Here is a 13836-nt window from a genome sequence, read left to right on the forward strand (position 1 = left end):
TAAATACAGTTCAACAATTTGCACAATACACCATACAGAATAATGGGTTCACTATTACTGTATGTAGTGCTGTCCAAATGTACACAGACAATTATGAAACCCCATAGAGAAAACTCATAGTATCCCAGAATGCATCATGAAAAGCAATGTCCAATCAATCAAGGGTCACTAACGAAGTAATACATTGCTTGGTTAGTAACCCAATACATTGAGCTAGCCCTGAAAAATTGGCCAAGTACTGAGTGAAAGTGTTTTTCCATCTAACTGATGAGCTCACTATATGGTCCTCTATTGGACTCCATGGGCAGTGAAAATGGAGGTTTTAGTGAGTGAGCCATTTAAGACATAAACAATATGTCAATGTTGTGTTTACAACAGTTTGTGATGCTGCCCCCAAGTGACTGAAAATCTGTCACTGCAGCTTTATAGCGTTCTTAGCGAACACACTTCATCAGAAAAGACACACTGTATGAATCTCTGGCACTGGTTAAACACAACCACTACAATACTGACAACAGAACTCAACAATGCTATTAAATTAAATCGATGGCGTGATGACGGAGTATTAGCACGGCAATAAACAGACCGAAAAGCTCAATGTTCATCTCTCAAACCAGAACCCTTAAGTCGGCCGAAGAAGCAGCTGCGGTCGCTCAGTCAGTAGTGGGATCGCTCCAACAGAACTCATGATTTGTCAAGTGCCTGCGCTAATCCGATAACCAACAGTTTCCATAATCATTTCATGTGGTTGCAGCAAGAACATGAGGCTGATAAACAGGAAGAGCATGAGCATAATGATAATGGCCTCCCAACAGAAGACTGAAATGAAGTGCTCCCGGAGAAAAGATGACCACTTGATGGTGGGTGAATGCAAACAGGATGTCACCACTGATGTTTCCTTCCTGTCCGTGTCTGTATTCCGTCTCTCTGTGCCTCTGTCGCCATCATTTTCTCTGAAGGCAAACACAGGAAAACACCCTGCAAACTTAATTTTCACCAGTTTGCCCCCATAACACCGCAATCTCATTTGCAGATTAACGAACAGACAGGACTGATTCCAGTCGGCTTTTGACCGCTTCATGTCCTTCATCCTTGTGTTATTTTATTAACTACGACAGGTCTGTGTCTCTTTTAGCTTTGAGAGATTACACCCCGGGGGGTTATCACAGCTGTTGACCTCTGAAAGCACCTTTCATCTTTGCTGCTGCCCTGCCACTCACCTTATCCACAACTAATTGTGTCATAGCAAGAACACAAGCCTGCTGCTCTGTCGAAGTCTGCTTTGTGTTACTGTTGAAGGCGGTGCATTCCAAGTCTGCCCACAAAGATCGAGTAAAAGTCTAAACCGGAGAGTTAATGGACTGAAATCAGAGTGTGAGCAACCAACCAGTCGTCGCATTAATCAACTGAACTCTATCTAAAGACGTGCAAACATGGAAACAGATCAACCTCTTGCTGATGTAGTAACTGTTTTTGTTGAGCTTCTTTTTAAAAGGTTCCTACAGAGCAGAATTAGTGCTGTAGCGTCTTGCTAACCGACCACCGCTAGTGGATGCTAACCAAACTAAATGTGCCACTGGATGACTGCCACTGCGGTGTGAGAACGGCTGATTAGATTCACAATGTTGAGGATGTGAGTCATTAAAGTCACTCGGTCTCTTTTTATAGCTGTTACCTCACCTAAAATTCAGGGATGTTGACTCTAAACAGGAAATGACCGTTAGGAGATTAGATGTTTCAGGCTCCTATAGCAGCAGAAGCAGCTGATGGACTGATATGAAAAGTCAGGGCCTAACGATGCCAAACACATTCTCGATGCAAGAGCTGATGTTATCCTCACACGCTAAATACAAATCCCACAAGGGTGGACATAGTTGGGTGATGCAGCTTGGAAATATCTAACACACATTAGTGGTAAATATGAAGCCAAAGGAAGAATCTTTTTTTACATTTCAAGGGGACGTACTGTAATGTCCCTCTGTGACTGTTGTCCATCACAGTTACCCTACGTATCAGCGGCCGACTTGAATGATGCCATCTTGGAGGAATGCGTCTCTGTTTTCTAGAATTTACGTCTGGCGTGGTGGTGGTGGTGAGTGTCAGGAGTTGACAGGATACAGTATCTCCATCTGGCTCAGATCTCCTCCGTTACAAGTTATTCCAACCTCCCTCCCCATCACCCGCTCCACCATCAACGTCACTCACAGGTCCAGCTCCTTCGGGTGACTGTCTTCATCCTCGGACCCCTCAGGCCTGCTGAGTGTTGCACCTGACACCGCCTATGAGCTCCTTAGAGCCAGACCACCCTTAATCTGGATTCACTGAGTACGTTTCTATACACACATATCCAGAACCCGAATACATTATTCAGAAATACGCAAATAATACTTTGATCCAGAATAGTTTTTCTGTCCGAAGTTTCTCCTCATTATTCGGGAGCTTTTATCTAAAGAAAAATAAACGTTTGGATGCGTGTTTTGAGCATGATTTTGAGCCAACTACAAGAGATTAAAACAAAACGGAACAAAAAAACATTGGTGTGTGTTTTGAGCCAATCACATCCATGCACGATTCACTGCCACAGTTTGGTTTTGGTGAAGACAGTCCCTTACGTTATCACAGAGGAGCAACAGCACATAACCAGGGGACTCTGGTTCACACTCCAACACAGTAGTTGGTGCTAATGCACCTGAATGGGAAAAGAAGCGGCTATAAAAATGGTGGATACTTGTTTCACTACCAGAATTTGATCAGTTCAGTCCGATTACGTTTGGAAAGTCTAGAAGAGCCCCAGGATTTCCCGTTTTAGTTAGCCAAGAGCTAAAGCGGAGGTTAGTCGGCTAGCTCGGCGGAAGTCTCTGGTGCGCCCACTTCCGATTTCTTCCCAAATACGAATAACGAATCCAAAGTATTTTTTAAAAGGCCTAATCCGAACTCGAATACAAAAAGTGCACTGGCTGTACACCCCTAATATCCAGTATGCGGAAGCTATCCATTGTATATATTCTGATTTATGGCAAATTGAGAAAATACTGTAGACATAAAAAGAAGAAAACATGGCAGATTTACATTGTTTTCCTTTCTGCCTCCAAAGCATCTTCATGCCTCATGGTCCACCCACGCAGGTGTTCTCAGTTATCCCACCTGATCAGATAGAATCTGTGGGCATGTCCAGTCACAGATTGATTGAAACCTTCCTTACTCTGTTATTAGGTTTAATGTGTCTGTGTGGGCGGGACACCTGAATCATTCTTGTTAGTACCTGTGGTTTGACGACACCATGTTACTGTGATCACAGCTCTGCTCAGCCTTTGTATGAGACATAATAGTTTAATTGCTGCTAAAACATTTCTAGTTGACAGGTGAACTAGTCAACATTAGATGCTGACGTTAGTCCTGAGAGCTTTCTTCAGTCTCATGAAGGTTTAGAAAGGCACAGTAAGAGGCTGGGGAAACAGAGCAGCTCTAAGGCTTTAAGAATTATTGGACCTTTTGTCTTTCTAAAGGAGCTGCTCAAGGACAAAGATGACAAAGGCCTGCTGGTCAAACCACGGTTAAAGTTTTTGACTGAGGGTGACCAGGCATTTACTGTCAGAGCCCCGACACTCTAAGACTGTCTCCAACTGAAAAACAGTGCTCTGACTCATCAATTTTTAAAACACCTCTTCTTAAAACACACCCCTTTGTTTCTGCCTTAAATAATGTTTGATGTATCTTTTATTTGTTTAATCCATAAATATTGTTCTCCTACCTCTATTCAATTGTTTTCAGTCCATTTTGCATAATGTTTTTATTATGCTCTTGTGATTAAGTTATTAGAGTTGTTATGTGTGGCTTTTTGCAACTGTGCAGCACAGAGCTGCAAAAATAGACACTTAGTCATCTTCCCATGGAAGATGTTACTATTGTTGGAGGAGTGTCCACATGAAGCACATGCTGCCACATCTATCTTAATGAGAGCACAGTGCTGGTGGAGCGGGGCGACCAAGAAAACCTGACAAAACATTTCTCCTTGATCTAATTTTGCCACAGCTCATTACAGAATTGAGACATTCATAATTAAAAACATGCAACCAAACACAGAATATACGTTAAAACACTGATTTAAATTGATGTTACTCTTGTGCGTAGTGCTTTCTACAGTGATCAGGAACTACTTTACTGCACTTCTGGGATCATCATTCATCTTCTAGTTGTGCCTTGTACCCCAGAGGCGCCTTGCCACAGTATTATTTTCACCAGGTTCACAGTGAATGCTGCTTTGACCATCAGACTAAACCGTTATTAGGTCTGATACATTGTTAGGAATGGAAGGAAATGTAATGCATCATCTTTGGGGACACTGTGCCAGAGGATGAGAGGGCAAAACAAAGGACAAAGAGAATGCTTCATGAATAAGTCTTCAAACATTAAAAAGACTATGGCATCTGACATTTAGCTCAATCTCATGTTTAATGAAAGTCATACTTTTCATTTGTGCTGACTGCTGAACAGAGTTAATTCATGTTAGAGACATCGACATCAATGACAAGATGGCCCATGTCGCCAGTGCAATAAAACCTCTGATGTAATGGTCAGGTTGAGAGGGGAGGTAGTGCCCACATCAGAGTGGCTCACATTCTGCCTCATGTTAAGTGGCTGCTGATGCTGGAGTGGAACTTTGCACCGTATGCAGTCTGGTAAAGCAGTCACAGCCAGGATCTCCCAGAAACCGCAGGGAATATTTATCCAAAGGCAGACTGCAGGTGAGCACTTAGCAGTGGGCTAACCACAGGTCAAGCAGAGGGAAACCACTGTGTGAAAAATCCTCTGGACAAAAAAATGTAGGGTGATCTGGAAATTCTAAATGGGGATAGGTAAGAAGGTTTTGAGGGACCTTTAAATAGAAGTGAGTTAGTTCATGGTTTTTGGCCATGCTAGCAATGCTACTTTAGGGATGGCATTGTGTTTTAAATCTGCAACTGTTAGATTGATAGGCAATAAAGTGATAGTTCAACATTTTGGCAAATTGGCCCATTGCCATAATCCTTATAGGAGTAGGTTCGTTACCTTTAATTTTTGGTGCAAGCTATTTTTAGAAAGGTGGAGCAGAGCCGCAAGCAGCTCAGAGCTACCATCCAACAACTATACAACAATTCCAAAATGCTCTGTTGTGACCTGCACAGTTTTTCGGCAAGCAGTCTCTGCATTTGCCTTGAAAACAACTCTGTCACATAATGTTCCGTTATTATCTCATAGCGTGGTGAATGTGCAGGTCACAACTTGTCCACCAGAGCGTTTTGGAGTTGTTGGATTGTGTATTTGATGAGTTTGATGAGGGAAACTGAGAAATTCCACTAGCCTTCGTAGCATAGCTCTGAGCAGCTCACGGCTCTGCTCCGCCGTTCTAAAAATAGCTTGCACCGACAATTACAGGTGATGAACCTACTCCTAAAACTATAGGGATTATGGCAATGGGCCAATTTGCCAAAATTTTGAACTATCCCTTTAAATCTGAGGCTGACATTCTTGGTCAGCAAAGGATGAATCACTCTGATTTATGTGCCTCCCTGATTTTTTCCTAGAGACACGATAAGATTTATATCTGTGGTTTTCAATAAAATGTGACCAAAACTAAGTCTGTGTTCTCTAAGTTCTCATATTCTACATTTTTTCCTATGTTATATTTAAAGTGTTGATCCATAAGAAGATATTTTGTGGTTTTAAGCACAAAAAAAATAAATATGTAAATCTACCTTTATACAATATGTGACCTTTGATGCTCATGGAGGAGTATTCCCAAGCGACTACAAGATAAGATCAGAACAAACCTCTGGCTTCTGAACATAAACATTCCTTTTACATCTGAATCAAGTATTGAAACAACCTATATAACCATTGGATACAATGGACACAATATGGCCAGTGAGTCACATTTGAATTTCGATGAAAACCTACACAAAGCCTTTGTCCATGCTTTGCCGTGCGTGGGGAGGAGGCCTGGCCAGAGTGTGTGTTGATGCTATCGGGAGTATTCAAATGAGTGTAATATAATAAAGGATAATTGTGTTGTTGCATTCCGTACATGCCTGTGTTAACAGCATTAAACAAGGGCCCATTTCCTACAGACAAAAGTCCATGTCAGACGTCTCTGGCTTGTAGGACAGCGTTCACATGCGGTCTGCTTCCTGCTACTGACACACTCCAGACAGTCACGTTATATAACCAGTGTCAGCCTCCTGGGTTTGAATATGTTAATAATCCTCGCTAATGACGTGACCGGTGCGGGGCCTTAAATAAATGATGAATTGAGCCATTATTTGGGTAAACAAAGCTACAGTAAAAACTCTGCTATGCTCATGTCCATAAATCTCAAAGCTAATGTAGGAAAACAGACAGCAGAGCGATAAATCATGGTAGAAAAAAGTGCATTCCTGCTTTACTCCAAGCACTGAAATGATTGTAATGCAGGGTTGCTTGTGGAAAAGAACATGGGGCCTTGTATTGTTGGTAAGAAATGAAAAAAAAAAAAAAACTTTCCCCAGCCCTCTGCACTGGCATATTAACAGACAGCTTCCCTGAATGCTTTCATGTTTATCCAGATCTTTGCATCAGGCACATCCCAGCAGAACTATTCAGTGTGCAAATTCAATTTGTGAGGCATAACCAGTAACAGAAGGCTTTCTGCGGCTGTGATGGTGGAGTGTGCCAGAGTGCCGGTCCGTATGGACTTATTGGGATATTATCAAAGCAGAAAGGAATGATGGGATAGCTTAAGTCCAAGTGCCCATGCCCTATCACATCTGCTTCTCCATCTATAATCAATGATTTACTGCAAATTTGATGTATGTACTGAATGTATATGTACTGAATGATTATTAACTGTTCTACGCTCATTTTGTTTTCTCTACCTTGTTTCCTGATGCTTCACTAAATCCAAGTCTTCTGTCTGTCTACAGCTTCTGTTTTTCTCCAGGCGAAAGTTGTGGAAAATCATAGATTTATTGAGCTGATTGGACAGCAGGACATGTACCCGCCGGAGCGTCTCTGCGCTCTGATTGATGTCTCATAGCGAAAGAAAAACTTCAGGAATGGAACACATGTGCTTTGTGTTTTGATTCTCTCTTGTTTTCACCTTGTCTCGTCATCGTGAAGTGTTATTGTATATGATTCTGATGCTGAAATGGTACTAGAAGTTGATCATGCTTCATCAATTGACAAAAAAGTTAATCAATTAAACTTTAAATTCACTGAGTAAAAACACTGAACATTCACTGTTCTGAGCTAATGCATGTGCTGCTCTTCTCTGCTTCTCTGTGTTTTATGATAGAAACGTTACGATGGCAACAATACAGTTCCCATAATTTACACTGTCCCTGTGTGATGGTCCATAAAAGCTATATTTGTGGTTTTTAAAAACCAAAAACCACTTCAGAGTAGTTTTACATCTCTTCTCTCTGGCCTCTCTCTGAGGTCTAATAACAGGTCAATGAGCCAATCACAAGAGAGGAGGCTCTGAGCCTCTCTTCTGATTGGTCGGCTGTTTTCTACGAGATCTAATAAAAGAATAAAGACAATTTTACGGGATTAAAAGAACAGATCCTGCAAGTTTGGATGGTGGATTCAGGTGGGTGGTGCTTGGGGCAAGGTGACAGCTTTGTTGTGACATCACAAAGTTACAGATCCTGCAGCTAGTTTTCTGAAAACAGGCTGTCTATTTATCTGTGAACTGAGACTTTGATATTTAGTTTTCCTTTCTTTTTCAAGACAAGAAGTTGTTTCTCATACCTTGTTTGTTAACAGTTTCAGCGTGTTCTTGTTCTTCCGCCTTCTTCAGGACCGTCACCGTGATGTCAGACGGAAGAACACGACAAAACTGTTAACAAACAAGGTATGACAAACAACTTCTTGTCTTGAAAAAGAAAGGAAAACTAAATACTACATTCGGACATAATGAACTTCTACAATATATTGAGGCTTTGATACTTTCATCGTATTAATAAAGAATCTAGCTGATCTATAATCAAAAAACAGACAATGGCATCTACCTTGATACAAAATTGGACCAAATTTTGAATGCATGTTAGACATTATATATTCTAAACTAAAAATAATAAGAGATGTTTTGTGAAAATAATTGTTAGTAGCACTAGCAGCCCCACTGTACCATACTACAAGTATGTACAGTACGGTATGTAAAGTATATTCCTATAAAGTACTATATGTGTATAAAGTGCAGTAAAGTGAAGCATCATGGAACAAGTCTGCATGTGTTTACACTTGATAAAGATTAAGATCACTGTCACTGCAGGAGCAAATAACCAAACAGAGAGAAATCTGTGACGGATCAAATAAGGATAAGGATAAACACCATAAGAATGAGTGTATAATGTCTGCCTATATATAAACAACTTGGACTCCCGAGGGATCCAGCCGACGCCGTATGTCCCTGCCATGTTTCTTCTCCACGGCCGGGACTCAAAGCGGCCTTCAGCCGAGCGGAGCGCCTGTTCATTCTCACCCACGTCTTTGTTGGACGGGACTGACGGCGTGGAGAGGGGAGAAGCTACGGCTTGTTTCTTTTGTTCCAGAGTTACAGCGGGGGTCACGTTCCCTTCCCAGGCTCTTTCAGCCAAGAGCCGGTATTTACCAGCACGCTGATTTACACATTTATCATGGCTCTTGCTGTCTGGCAAAGAGCCAAGTGGTGGAGAACGAGGAGGGAGGGAGTGGGCAAGAGAGGAAGGCAGCCATGAGGAACCAGTGTTGGGACAGAGGGAGGTGGCGGGGTGTCCTCTGTCCTCTGGCATCTATAGTGAAAGTCCCCTGCTTCCAGTCAGACAGGACTGTTACCTTCACTTTTATTTTTGATGGGAAGCAATTCAATGTTGTTTTTTTCCCCCTGCCAATCCAAATCCCAGACATACAGTCCTGAAGCAATGCTTTGACACTTTGGGAAAAGTGCTTGTTTGCAGTCTAACCCAGAATCAGATGTAAAGATCAATACCAATTTCATCTCTGTGCACACACAGTAACAGTACAGTGGAGGGAAAACAAGGTGTTTTGTCTCGCTTATAGCCTCGAGGAACTTCAGCCTCTGTCAGAAGTGAAAACTTGGCTCTGGGCTTCTTCTCGTTTTGTATCTTAGTGACAATATTCGTATGAAAACATTTTTCCACATGATGTCATTGGACAGCTGCTCTCTCACAGGAACCAGTGTAAAGACGTGCACACGGATCAACTGAACAGTCACACAGGAGGGACTTATACATGAACGGAAAAGGGTTGTAGGCATGAGTGTGAGCCAAAAGAGGTGGAGTAGATGAGGGGAAACAGTTAAAGATCCCCTCAAGACATATGAGACGTTCTGCACTTAAACATACTGTTCTTAATCATTAGAAATATGTAAAAATTACATCTAACGCTGCCTTCCTAGACTCTGAATTCACACAAGTCCCCTGAACGCCTCACAAGCCAGTGGACACTAATATTTACAAATGTTCCATGTCTTGACTTTCGCACATGAAAGCACTGAGTAGCCAGCGGGCTGTAGGGATTACTGTACTGTATGAGACAACAGCACTGCACTTTGTAGGAGTTTTATAGTTTTCATTCCAATTTAGCATTTGCATGGTTTGCTTATGAACTGTAATTTCATTTGTAACAGCTGGGTAAAAGATGTCCTTCTGCTTCATGGGAAGTCCGAGTTTCCACATCACACTTGTGCAAGTTGCTTATTGCACCATAACTGGCTCCAAACTGAGTGGAATCACATAAAATCCTATTTGTACAGCACGTTTACAATTCAGATTTAAGGTGAGCACAGGGAAACCTGCAGACGACTGTGAAAACAGCTTCCTATTGTCAAACTCTGCAGGTACATCATTCTCCACAGTGGTTTTAGACAGGCTAAGGGCAAACTTAAACACAGCATCGTACATAACCAACAGGAAGCTGAGATTGTTGACACTTAGAAGTACTTGGGAACAACATTTGACTCACTGAGATTTGATGTCAACACAACAGAGGATGTAGTTGCTAAGGAAGCTAAACGACCTTCCATGTTAGTGCTCCTATTGTGCAACTTTTACAGGTCATTCAGAGAGTCTTTTAACCTTCTTATTCATTTGTTGGTTTGGTGGTACTGTATGTCTGTGAACGACAAGAAAAGTCTTAACGCTGTGGGTCAGAATGACTATTGGAACCCAGGAAAGGGACCTGCGGGTCACTGTGGTAGCTACTCCAAAAGGCCAAGGTCATCCTTGCCCAGCCAAATCACAGCCAGTTCTTTACAATGCCTTCAGGTCGATGTTGCAATGTACCTTTAGCAGAACAAACTGCCTCTCCAAGTCTTTTATCCCTTGTGCCATTAGGTTCTTAAACCTGGGCAGCAACTGTTTGAGAGAAAACCTTTCTTCTTCTTTTTTAATCTATGATATCATGTTTTCTTGATGACTGCTTCATTTTACTTACTACTTACTTCTTTAACTATTTATTCATTATAGTATGACATGGTTGATCATGTATGCTGTTCCTGGCTGGCGTATGACTTTTAACTTGACTTTTAACTAATTAATGAATGTGTTGAACGAATGAATATTACATGTAATAAATTGCCCTCTGGGATAAGTAAAATTCTAGTCTATTCTTTTCTGAACCTCAAACATATGAGCGACAACAAGCAGAAGACATTTTTGACTGAAGGGTTCTTCTTTCTTGAAACTACTGGTCTGACTGACAGATTAGGAGCTAGTCCCAAAGAATTACTGGAGGTCTTGATGTATGTCTTTCGCTCTAGCCTTAAATACACATGGATATAACCACATAATATCATATTGTAGTTATTACAGTTATTGTGGCGACCGCGCACTAATATTTACTATGGTGCAGTGCAGGATTTACCACAGTCTTGACCATAATCGTACATCACTGTTATTTTGAGGCGTGCTGGTCTATTGAGAACAGATAAAAGAAAATGGGATGTAGTTGTTCACCTCAACGTCTGGAGCTTTCAATTGATATTGCATGGTCATCCTCAGCAGATGGAGCGATACGATGCTCATGTGCAATTTAAGTGAAAGTCAATCGACTAAATTCCAAAATAAAGAATTTTCTGTCTCAGATTGGAGACTGTCTGTTTAGATGTTTATTCTGCATGAGCACATATTTTAATAACTTTAATAACTTTGCGTGAGGAGTGAGAATGTCTCAGGAAAATAAAACAAGTTGAGACGAACCTCCGACATGAGTCGACCATGCAGGCGTTAAGCACACAACAACAAGATCAGCTGTTAAGATGATAACTTGAAAGTCAGATGAGCAGGTCTGGATTTCTTCTCTTAATCCCATCAAGTCTCTTGTTTCTCCATTTTTGACGCAGCTGTTCTTCTTAATGTGTTTATCAATAGTTGAGGATGAGAAATGGTGACATAGAGAAAGGTTAAATCCATATCCATATTGTTTTGTACACAATCCTTCAATATGCATCTGAATATTGATCCAGTCACAGTTCTGAATAACCCCATTCTCTAAATCACCCATTAATCACTGCTGTGCTGTGTTTCCAGTGCAAATATTACTATAATGAATATTAATAATATGTCAACAAAGGCAAAAGCAAAACTGCCAATAGCAGGTCATGAACGAGCTGGGGAAACCTGGCATGGACTTTACATTTACACAGATGAAAAAAGTCAATAACACAATAACACAATTTATACAAACAATGAATGTGCTCCTCTCAGACTGCCAACCGTTAACCACAGAGAGGTTAGGAAAATGAAGCAGATGAAGAACCTTTTAAAGTGAGACAAAAGGGTGAAAGAGAGAAAAAGAACACATACATGTATGCATGTGTGCAGTTCAGGGTCCAGACAAATGTGTCCCCATCTTTTAGCACACCGGCCTCTGAGTCTGAGCTGCTTGGAAAGATCCAGGAACCTGGCACCGATGTTTCCTGTGTTTCTGTTCGAGACCAAACCCCCTTCCCCATCAATCAGCCATGAAAAGCAAACAACAATACGAAGGGCTCCTGGCACAACCGAGGAAACAGGTCTGCTTTCTATAAACATTCCTCTGAGAGACATGAAGGCTTGATAAGAAAGAGAAAAAAAAAGGAAAACAACCTCTCAACCCTACCAGTCAACGGCTGGCACACACACACACACACACACACACACACACACACAGGGCACATACTTCACATAGTGTTCGCATGGATGCTCGGTCATATGGAAACAAACTACCGTTTCGGTGAATTAACAATATTTTCATTTTTCACACACTACTTTGCCCTGAAATTCTGATCTAAAGATGGAGACACTCTTCAGTTGGTATATTTTTTAGGAGGGATATTTTTATGAGCAGTAATTCTTTTTTTGCTTTTTTTCACACAAATTCCAGCACAAATTATACCCCCACCCTCATCTGTGTCCAGATCTTCCTGGAAGCAACAAATACCACAGCAGAAAATATTTCATTTTTACCGTCCAGATCTAACGGATGGCTATAAATACTTGAAAGAAAGAAAAGAGAAAAAAAATCACTACCTGGTACAAGGGCTCAGCTCCACTTGGTAGTTTGGAAAGGGTGATAATGAAACAGGAAAACAATTTACTATTATTAAATTCAATGATAGAAAAATGTGCAATGTCAAGGCTATAATTAAATCATGCAAGCATTTAGATAGGGTGGATTTAGATTGGGCTTCCAAACTATCACTATCGTGGGTGATGTCTCTCTGCTTTATCCGAATGAAGACAAAAATATTAATATAATCAAGAAGTGCAGTCATACCAATATATTAGCATGCTAAAAATGAAAGACACATACAAACACAGTATAGTAGACTGGACAGCTGCCACCCAAAAAACCGCCAACCTCTTGTCTACCTTCTCTGTTATTGGATAACAGACTGATAAAGAAGTCATTGTATTTGATCATCTCTCCAAAAGCATTGATATATCCATCTGATCCGGATACAATAAGGCTGCACTTGAATTCACCTTTCCACCAAGTCTTGTATCTTAATGGCATCAAAAGCTGATTATATGTATACGTCTGCAACTTCTACCTCCCCCACAACAATGCCTCATCTGCTGCAGCCATTACAATAAGTGGTACAATAAATGGCATGGTACAATAATAAGAGCGTGCGCAGCCATTGGTTGGGGCAGCTATCTTTATGTTGCTACACAAAATGAGGAACATTGCTATTTGGTGCTCCAAAATGTAAAGCTATTAGTCAACTTAAAGTCATGTTAAAGACAGGGACTTTTTCCTCCTCTCTCAATATGTTCCTTGACTTTGAAACTGCAAAGGCTTTTTTAAGAAAGGCCCATTATACCAGGCCTCAAGCTTGATTGCATTGAGTCATTTAAAAGATTAGCCCTCATTAAATGTTTCACTATAATATCCCCTTTTTAGGGGTATTATAAGAAGTTCCTCTATTTAAGGGGTATTAGACTGTGAGGGTCTGCAGAGAGCTTTTGTCTGAGCGCGCCTGCACCAGTTATGACTGAAGGCCAGAAAGGGGAGAAATAAGGATTGTGGGTAAGTTGATTCATTTAGAGTTGAGGCTTTCTTGAGCAGAAAGCAACAAATCAAAGAGACCTCAAGTGTCTGGAAAACAAAAAAACCCTGATTTGATGCACAATTGTGGTCAAAATGAAACATCAGCTTGAGCTGTAGCACCAAAGTGAAACCAAACAATAAAAGCGAGAAAACATTACGTCGGTTCTGAGTGGATGAGCGGACGTGATGTGCTCCAGGTTGGTGGGCCTTTTCATGCCTGACCATACTGAGTTATTGCAGCCTCTGAGTAGTAAATAAAGGGTTCCACTGTTCATTTTTTAACTG

The 13836-nt window shown here is 41.1% G+C and overlaps 2 protein-coding genes across 23 annotated transcripts in view; one reads left to right on the forward strand and one right to left on the reverse strand.

Annotated features, from left to right (window-relative positions):
- Positions 1 to 13836, reverse strand: part of tns1b (tensin 1b) — a 196900-nt gene that overhangs the window by 88834 nt on the left and 94230 nt on the right. The gene's annotated exons all lie outside the window — the stretch shown is intronic.
- Positions 1 to 13836, forward strand: part of znf142 (zinc finger protein 142) — a 211709-nt gene that overhangs the window by 52850 nt on the left and 145023 nt on the right. The window lies entirely within an intron of this gene.

This window comes from Trachurus japonicus, chromosome 21, assembly GCF_045865225.1.
Source record: "Trachurus japonicus isolate A0001 chromosome 21, Traja_1.0".
NCBI classification, from domain to species: domain Eukaryota; kingdom Metazoa; phylum Chordata; class Actinopteri; order Carangiformes; family Carangidae; genus Trachurus; species Trachurus japonicus.